Source organism: Morone saxatilis, unplaced genomic scaffold (genome assembly GCF_004916995.1).
Source record: "Morone saxatilis isolate NCDOM2014 unplaced genomic scaffold, NCSU_SB_2.0 Contig20, whole genome shotgun sequence".
NCBI lineage: Eukaryota > Metazoa > Chordata > Actinopteri > Moronidae > Morone > Morone saxatilis.
This window is the reverse complement of record NW_023339763.1, coordinates 8,251,836-8,262,014: the sequence shown is the minus strand read 5'-3', so window position 1 is coordinate 8,262,014 and position 10,179 is coordinate 8,251,836. Positions and strand designations below refer to the sequence as shown.

The following is a 10,179-nucleotide window of genomic DNA, read 5'->3' as shown; positions in this document are numbered from 1 at the left end:
ATCTACCCTTTGTCCTCTGTCCCACTTTTCTATCCTCTCTTCACCTACTTCCCCTTTCTCCCATTTTAATTTCATATCTTTTTGAAAGCTACTCTGGCAGAGTCAATAGCTGTCTTTTACTAATTACGAAATTGAGGGGAACAACACTAAATCCCCCCATGGTAGGAATGAATGAGAAGAAGCTAAAAGCACAGTCAAAAGAGGAGAGGAGAGGAAAGGACAGCAAGGCAGAGAGGAGGTAGAGAAAGAAACAACAGAGGAATAGAGAGAGGTGCAGTGTACAGACTCATCAGACAAACAATGCCAGTGCTTGCTTTCTTGCTTGATTGCATGCTGTGTTGGACAAAAAAAAAAAACCATTGGAAGTTAATGCTTTTGGCAGCGTAAACCCCCCCTCCCGAGTGGGGGTGATTTCCTCTAGAGATGTGCTTGGGTCAGCGCTGTGCCCACTCTCTCTCTCTCTCTCACTGTGTTGAGTTGGCGTAAGTTATGATTGTCCTGAGGTAAGCGCTCAAGGTCAGAGACGGGGAGAGATTACCTGCAGGCATATGAACCGCACTGAGCCAGCTACATGCAGAAACCCAGGCTTTATTTTTCTTTTGTCCCGTCTCATCTCCCTCCGCTGTCCTCTTTTTCCATTCACCCTGTCCTTGTCTTCTCTCACCTTCCCCTTTCCTTCGTCCTCTGCTCTTATTTTCTTCTTTCGCCACCTGCTTCACTTCCTTTTAGTTCCTCTTGCTGTCACCGCGTTTGCTACTGGGCATGACCTCCAGCCAAGCAACAACGCACTTGGAAGACAGGCAAAAAAACACAACATATCTAAACTAGTTATTTTCCCTCCATGCAAACTATTATGTAGAATAAGGAAAACTGACTTTGAAGAATCTTAACCTCTGGGTTTAAGTGTGTGGTACGGTCAGTGTATTGATGTGCCAGCACTGGTAGGGCAGCACGATGTGCCTGCGCTGCACTAACTCCCACTGTGTAAGGGGAGCCCTTATTGGCACTGTACTGCTTTGACTCAAAGGCCAGAGATACACTCATGCTCTTATCAGAGACGCACAGAGAGAGGGAGAGACGGCAACCAGCATCAGATGCTGCTGTATCCAGCTTTCAGTCTTGCTGCCTCTTTAACTATGGATTTTGCAGTTGATTTGTTTGTTGATGGAGGAAAATGTCACAGAGGAAGAACTTCTTGAAACTACCTGCTTGCTGTTTAGGGTGTTTGGTGATGGATGTGTTGATCACAAGCTGTGTAATGTGTTCTGTGTGAGTATCACATTTCTGGGGGCGTCAATTGAAAGCAAGACATGTTCTTTGTGAAGAGGTTGACTTATTTTTATATTAAAGAATTGCCATCTGGTAAAACAGTTTTGGACTACAATTTTATATATTTCCATACTGTACTGAACCTTTTTTTCTTGTTCCTCACAAAAAATGGGTAGGATTAAGAAACTGTAAGATCTGTTAGGTCCTTCATTCCATGACATGTCCCATGTCTAAACTCTCCAACAAATACTGCTATGATGTAACATGCTAATGTGAAAAAAATAAATGCATAACTGTCACAGGAAAGAAGAAGTACATTAACAAATGTCTGAAACACTTTGGAGTAAAAGCTCCACTTGCTTTAGGGAGTCCGTCTTTTGCTCAGTTATTACGTAATCTTACTAATGCAATACATTTCAATGCAGGAGAAGACATCACTGTGTTATTCTCCATTCATGTGAATTTATTTTCTCCTCAGAAAACCAAACAGAAATTACATAATGTCTCACAAAGACAAGTTTTACAAAAACAACATCCTCCAAGCGTCCCAATATAAAAGGTCTAGTACACCAGATATGTTGCATCGTACAGGCACTACAGTCTGCTTGTAGTGTACATTTTGAATGAATAGCATGAGCAAAAAAAAGCCTAACTCCAGACTATAATACTACAACTAAGCAATAGTAAGATCTGCTGGCACCTACGGTCCACACTGTATCCTTGAGTACCTGCAAAATGTGCACATCACATCCTCATTTTACTTTTAGCACCGCAGGCATTGTCGAACACTGGAAAGTAGCATGTCAGCATGTCAAGTATTTGCCCTGATGTCAAGGTGACCTGATGAAATGAAAGATCATACAATCAGGGGTGGTCAAGTACTAAAACAAAAAGTAGTTCTTTTAAAATATGCTCACTTTTAGCCTACTTTTGTTTTGCTGTATATTTTACATGTGAGATCATTCATTTCCCATGTGTTTTTTTTGTAAGGGATGTGTTTGTGCGTGTATTTCTGCATTCATGCATGTGTGCCCAGGGAGCATTAGACACAGACTGATGGGAGCTGTCAGTCAAAGGAGGTGTTGGGAGATGGGGCAGGAGGAAGGTCGGAGGGCTGTCGGCATCGATCCATCGTGTCACAGTCTGAGCGGCTGTGTCCGTTTCAGTGAGGGGCTGTGGTCAGATGGTGTGTGTGTGGAAATGTGTGTGTATGGGTAGCATGGATGTCTCCTCACCGTAATCGCAAAATCATGCGTTGAACAACAAAGTCTTGATTTGTGATTTTATTACTGAGACTCTACAGTTTATATTCAGGTGGTTTAGTTCATTTACTTAGTAAAATGTGTTCAGGTTATGGAAGATGGGTTACTGAGGGGAAAGAACAAGTCCTTCTTAAGGAGCCCAATATCATTATATGAATATATATCAAGATTTAATGAATGGGTGCAAGTGTTATTCTTTCAGAGAGGGGATACATTTGGGAATATTGCCAATATTTCCATTACTCTTAAAGAAGGGAAATAATTCTTTATTAAGGCACTTACTGTAAAGTAATGACAAATCTGGATTTCTTTTGCTGAATTTTGCTGTATGAACACCTGTCTTATTTGATTTAAGAGCCATAATCTACTTAAGTCTAAACAGGAACAATTTGTGTGTCTAAAACATTCCCCTTCTGTAAAAATCAGAAACTTTGTAGCAGTTTTTGTAGTATTTGAATGTACCACGTTGCCTTTCATGTCACAACTGTTACCTCAGAAAGAGAGAAATGAAGTCTTTTTGTAAGGACACATTACCATTAGCTTCTGAGCCCCTGTGGTTTCTGGAGACTTCCATTACTGAAGTGGCCTGGGGTGCCGGTGCCTCTAAAAGCTCCATGCAGGATGCTCTCCCATCAGACTGGCTGCCTGGAGGCCACGAAGAGGTCACATTGAATTGCATGTGTGGCGGAGCAGATATAGACACTGAGAGAAAGAATGACAGAATTAGACACAGTGAGGAGGAGGAGGAGGATAAAGGGGAACAACTAAAGGACAAGCAAGAACAAGCAAGCGAGAGAGAAACCAGATGATAGCAAGGTGCCAGCAAGGCTAAGGAAAAGCACCATTTCAACATAATGTACAGGTGCTAATCTACTGTCTGACTGCTGTTCTCTGCTCTCTACCCATATGCTGGTCAAGGAAGCAAGCAACAGCTGCAAATGGATGCTGGAGAACTTGTTATGTCTGTATTGTTGCTGTCTGTCTGTGCTCAGCCCATTGCAGATGCAAAAAAAAAAAAGATGGAGACAGTAAACAAAGTAATGCTGATATCAAAATGAAAAAAATGAAAAAGACCAGTGAGTAAAAGAAATACTGGTTGGCTGATTTTTTTTACAATTATTATGTGGTTTATATAACTTCTTAGTTATAACAGCATGAGTAGCATGAGCAGCACGTCAGCAGAGAAGCATCAGCAGCTTCAACGCTTAGCATGTGTCTACGTAGGATGCCTTCAGGAACAGTATTGAGCGTAGATCACCAATGTTTTGGAAAGACACAATCACTGTATTATCACAGGTAAGCAGTAAACGGCAACTTGGAAAAGGAAGAAAATAGACTTGAAGCCTTTAAAAACGCAAGTATGCAACGCAAGTATGTGGCCTGTGTAGACAGCTGAATTTATTAAAATAGAAGCACATTTGTTCCGTCATGCATGTGAAACAGACAACTGAAAAATGAAATGCTTTCTATGTAGACCTGACATTAAGGTCATGAAAGTTTAACCTCATGCATCTACCCATGCTGCAGTTGTGCAAACATGTATGCCACCACATGCTGTTGGTCTAGCTGTTAATTGTTTATCGGGTAATACTTACTGCAACGATTGAGTGAGCAACACCGAAATGTTAAATTGAATCACTTGGGCACAGCTGCTCCGCTGTGATGGCTGTGATGTTTTCCTACCTCATAACTTCAAAAGATAGTTTCCAGTTATATTTCCAACATAAAACTTTCATCGCCATTGCACAGCTTCAACATAAAAGAGTTTCCTTTAAATCACATTAGTCATACATATATGTTGTCATATTGATGGCAACTTGGGTGACCCACTGCCTAGAGCACCTGTGACAAACAACTTAATGAGTACCATTTCTAATTCATTTTGACAGCAGTGGCAGCAGGCCAGTGGAAACTTAATTCATATTCAAACACCTTCTAAATACTCTGGTGCCATGTCAGAGAAAGAGACTGTGTGCTTGTTTTTAGAAGAAATGGGGGTTTTGTTGTCATAGGAGACCAATTTACACTCTAAATAGAGTGGAGATGTTGCTGAAATAACATAAAATAGAAAGTTCAATTAACACAAGGTCAGTCAGTACCAGAGGGATGAAGCTGATTTGCAGCTATAATATCTTACAAATAGTACGTACAGCAATACAAATCATTATTAAGTGTAATAATGTGCACTTATGCAGATAGTCAATCGCTGAAGCGGTAAATAAAAATACTTAGTTGTTGACTTTGTGTGTGAGTTTGTATATAATATATAGGACTTTTTACGACTTATAAAACAAGCTTCAGCGTCTGTCATCAGATCTTAAGAAAAAGGTAGCTGGCTTATACAACAGGCTGCTGGATGGCAGTAAGTGCACAGTACAGTAATCAGAAACTACTAGAATGTATAACCATGACCATCTTTATGGCAGCTTTGTTCCCGAGCAACCATGTAAGAGATTGCGGTCAGTCAGTCTTGTTTGCTTACGAGAACAGAACAACTTCTTCTGGACAATGACGGCTGAGCCCTTTCAGTTTTTACCACCTTGGCTTTCTGATGGAAAGGCTTGTGGGATTAGAAAACATGGAAACCTCAGCCAAGCATGAGAGCCGGTTTACTACTCGATTAAACTGGTTTCATGGAGGACTCAGGTGTACTATCGATTGACTTGATGGACTTGTTGTCCCTTAACCCCAACCCAATCATTCATCCAGTAGTTATGTACTGCATGATGAATTAATACCTTGCATATTTAGATTAACATCTATTTAGTTGTTGTTTTTTTGTCAGTGAATATTAAACTAACCGGTTGATAAAAAGTTTGCTTTTCCTATAACCCAGTGACAGGTGGGTTTTCCAAAGTGAAAAGCACACAGAAAGTGATAGATCAAGCACCAGCATCAGTTTGGCTGAGAAGTATGTTTGGTCAGTGCAGACCAACAATAAGCAGCAGCACGAGACATTATCAAAATGATCAAAAAGAAGGTTGAGGACTAACACCTTAAAAGAAAGGTTAGTAGACAGAAAGATTACAGTTTTGAAAACATTTAATTGAAGGTAAAGATTAAGGATGTCCTCATCATTTTATTGTATTTACTTGATCCTGCTGAGTCCTTTAATAATGGGTAGCTACCAATAATGATCACATTTTGTTGTACTATTTTAGCCAATACCTATCCATAACAAATAATCCTGGATTGGCCCTGATACCAGTCCTTACAATCGGCTTAGGACATCTTTAGTAAAGATTAAATAAAATGTAAAATAATTACATAATTCAATAGTAAATACTTTATACTGATAGATAGATGGATCTAAAAAAGTATTTAATGATGAAAGTTAAACATGATAAAGTTGAAGATTTAGGTTTATAAAAGCCACAGAACTCGTCATTGTATATTTTAAATACTAGAGGAATTAAAAAATATATATAAACTGCTGTTTTCTGTTGACTTTTTTGCCAAGAAAAAGAGCAATTAAAGTCCAGTTTGTGTCCCCTAAATGCTTGTGACAGCAGGCTCTTGGATTCTTTACCACCTTTACTACCTTTGCTGGTTTAGAGGTATTTACACTGTACGTGTGTGTGTGTGTGTGGGTGTGAGACAGAGAGAGCGGGTGGAGAGACGCTGAGGTAGACTGGGGGAGAGAGAAAGAGGGAGAGAAACAGAGGGAGAGGGAGAAAGAGAGACAAAGGGAGTTAATCAAATGATTAATAGATAGAGTAAAATGGAGTCCATCCAGCAAACACAGAATGCTATCAAGCTCACACTTTAAACCACTGAAGGGTTTGTTTTTCTTGTCTTGGTTTACAGTTTTCAGCTTGCCTTGTTTTAAGCTTTGGCCATCAAATTTGGGGTCATGAATCACATTCGCACACATTTTTGCTTGCTGGATGTCACACTATTGCCCTTAATGAATGTTTATACTAGTCTATCATGATTATTCCCTTGACAATATTTTCACAACATTCTCACTAATGGTAGTGCAAGCATTTCAAAATTTGTGTTTCATTAATACTTCCCATGTCCAACTACACAGAACCAGAGGAGGAACACTTTGGCTAATTCAGAAAGAATGTTTTGACCATCTATGAACTCAGTCAGAGTTGTGTTGCTCCCAAAAAACTACAAATCCTGTATCAAAGTGAAGCACTGCATTGATATTTAACAGAATGTGATGATAATATGAGACCCGTTTGATCTGTGCTTCCTATCTCCGTGCCAGACTCGGGTGTCATATCATTTTCCAACACCACACTCGCTTTCATTTCCATGTGCAGACACACACACACACACAAACACCTACACACACACACACACACACACACACACACACACACAAACAATACAATACAATTTTAACTCAGTTATTTCTCCCCCTTACACCTAATGACAGCGCGGAACACTTTGATATATAATTTTAGATTCAAGACTTTGTAGACTCTCCATGGGAGTCCCCTCCTCTCAGAATATGTTGCTTTTAAGCAATTTCGGCTCTGTATTTATGAGGCTCGTGCTGCATTTTTTGCTTCAAAAAATCCAGAATGATAGGATTTTGACATTTAGAATAGGTGTCCATGAAATAGGTAATTTCTGCATATACATTTTTGTATATACCTATGTGGCTAAAACTTCCAAACCAATCACCACCCTTAGTGATCTCATATTAACTCATTTATTGAGTTATCCTTATTTTGGTTATAAGAAAAACTGAAAACAGAAATGTACTAAAAGTACTTACACTGCTACAAAATAATGAATTAATCAATGTCAAAAAATATAGCAATATGTGTTAAAATTAAACCTAATACAAAAATTGGAAAACCAGATCATTATATTTTAGTGTTTAATGTAATTTCATAAACAATGCATCATTTGTAGGTTCTTTATCTCTCGTTTGTAATATACTGGGTTTGCATGCATTTCCCCATATGTCTCTAACTGAGCAGATTATACAACTGTTATATAACACCTGTAGTGCTCAGTTAAATCATAAGTAATCCTGGTACTGTAAATATACTCAAAACAAAAGATGCAGTATCATCCCAGTATGCTTCCCCCTCCTTATGGCACACACACACCCACACATGTAAACTTTGCCAAAAACTTTAGAGAACCTCTGTGTCCGCAGGCGTGGCTAAGTCTTTGCTGCTTGTCTGAGTGATTGATAGCATTGCAGCTGGTCCCATCCATTCAGCTGTACTGTATTATACATGTTAAGTGGGAAGGGCTGGCCTCCTCTAATTTCTTTCATCCCTAAAACTGATATTCATCAGTAGAGAACTGTTTGTTGGTGTGTGTGTGTGTGATTGTGCATCTATGTGTTTAGGGTTGAGTGACTCATTCAAATTCAAGATGTTGTGTTGATTTTTTTCTTTTGCCATTTTAAGTTGTTTTGTAATAATACATCATAATATTGAATGATCAATACACAAAAGGAGAGTACTTTGTGTGAGTGTGTGCGCATGTGTATCTCCATGCACCTCAGGGCGGGCATCTAACAGATAGTCTTTCCACACTCACACAGGCCATTGGCAATCAGATGTTAAGTGGTCTCAGCATTATCTGAGCCTTAGCAGACAGTTTTGAGTCAGCTCAATCAATGTCCATCCATCCAACGCAGAAAAGCACCACCTCCAGGGCCCTGAGGAAGGGAGTTCACCAACGTGGCAAAAAGAAACCTGTCACTGAAGATTGAGTTTGAGCCAAGATGACGGTGCTTACAGAGAATCTGCCAGTAGAAACCCCAGTGGAAAAACCAAAAAAACTAGCGGAAGTGTTCAGTGAAATTGTAGTCTGTTTATTTTAGATCAGGAACATGTTGAAGGGAAGAAGGGGCGGCGGTTCAGTTATCCAACGAAGATCTGAACTTGCAGACGTAGGACATTGTGTTGCATGCAGAGCAACGCTTTAGGCAAGCCAGGAAATGTTGGCTGCTGCAATTTTTGTAATATTATTTTTGCATAAATTACTTTCTAATGGGAGAGAAACTAATTAGCTCATCGTTTCGAGAGGGGAAGAAAAAGTGTGGCCCTGGTGGGACGCTCGACATGTAAAATCAATGATGATTTGTGCAACAGCTTCTCAAATGGCGATGCAGTGGGCCACATGCTGATAGAGGCTTGTTGTACATGACAGTGCTCGACAGATGGATGGGTTGATGAATAGATGAATGACCGCAAGTTGCATTACCACCCAGAACATCATTCACACACTAACATAGGACTGAGGCATATGCAAGAAAATACTACATATAGTATGTAATAAGAACCACAGAAAATAATACAAGAAAACTAATTAAAAAATAAAGTGACATGTTGTGCCACTTTCCCTGTTGGAGACTGTTCACTTTTCCCTGCCAAATCTTTAGACTATACACTAACATAAGGAATGTTTAATAGGTGTAATGGTCTGCTTTAATGAAATGGCAATATACTCACCAGCCTGATGGAAAAACTGTTAACCCTAAAGAGAGACAGAAGCAGGGCAAGGAGCCACCTGAGCAGAATAATGTTGCTGAGTGGATGCAGAAATAGAGGTATAATTAAAGATTTTCCTACCGCCAATGTTGATAAAAGATGTACAAATGCTGAGTAACACTCTGCACATCACTTCATGTAATGTAAAAAAGGATAATCTGTTTGTTGATCACTTACAGAGATGGTTTTCTCTATACGGACAATTGACAAAAACAATGGGAAGAAACTATAATAATGATAATATTTTTTAAATATGCCGATGATGTATTTACTTTTTTTTAGCTATACAGGGCTCCTTGGAAAGCAACATGGATCAGTTTTGTTCTTCTTCCCTTTACAAATTTGCATTTGTTGTTATTATTATCAATAATAACAATGTCAGATATATTACTGGTAATGAATGTAAGCCTTAATGTCCTTTTTACATTAAATAAAAAAGAGTGTGTGACTTAAACACACAAATTAAAACAAAGAATAGAAATAATCCTGTCAAATGAAGGTTGTTCAAAACATGTTCAAGTAGGAACACTATGTTACCTGTCTCACCTGTCTCCTAACTATCATAGCCACTTGTGTAAACGATCATAAAATATTTTCTTAGCTTGTTAGCCTTGAAGACAGGATAATGAGCATTGCCTCAGGCATGACTCAGCCAATGTGTAGGTGCTCTCTCTTCATTGTGAGTGTGAGGAGTGTTTTTCTTCTGCTTGTTGTAAGTCCTACAGAGTAGAGCAGCATCTACCCTCAGAGACCCTGGGAAGCCCCTGAGGTGGTGTTTTTCAGAGATCATGAGGTTGAAACACTGATGGGTAATTTTGTTGAACCGTTTGTTCTTGTCAGACCGTTTGTACTGAGGTCTTTTATGCTGTCATCTAAAGGTTGATCTGCCTGAGGAGCACGAGGCTGACATGAATTCAATTTGCACTTACCATCCTCTTTTATTGCTGATGAGTCGTGTCTTCAACATTGCAGCAATCCAGAAAGTTAGAAAAACAACCTTCTGCTGTTAGACAACACACATTGTTCCAGCATGGGTTCCCCCATCTAAAAAAAACAAAAACGGTTCTGTACTATTTTTATCTTTTGGGAACGCTTCTTGTAACAATGTTTTATGGTAAATCTATGACTCTTTATTGTGGCTGCTTTTTCCTCTCCTCCTCCCGCCACCTCCCCCC

The 10,179-nt window shown here is 39.3% G+C and overlaps 1 protein-coding gene across 1 annotated transcript in view; it reads left to right on the top strand.

The window, feature by feature from the left end:
• Positions 1–10,179, top strand: part of stk32a (serine/threonine kinase 32A) — a 53,669-nt gene that overhangs the window by 1,277 nt on the left and 42,213 nt on the right. The window lies entirely within an intron of this gene.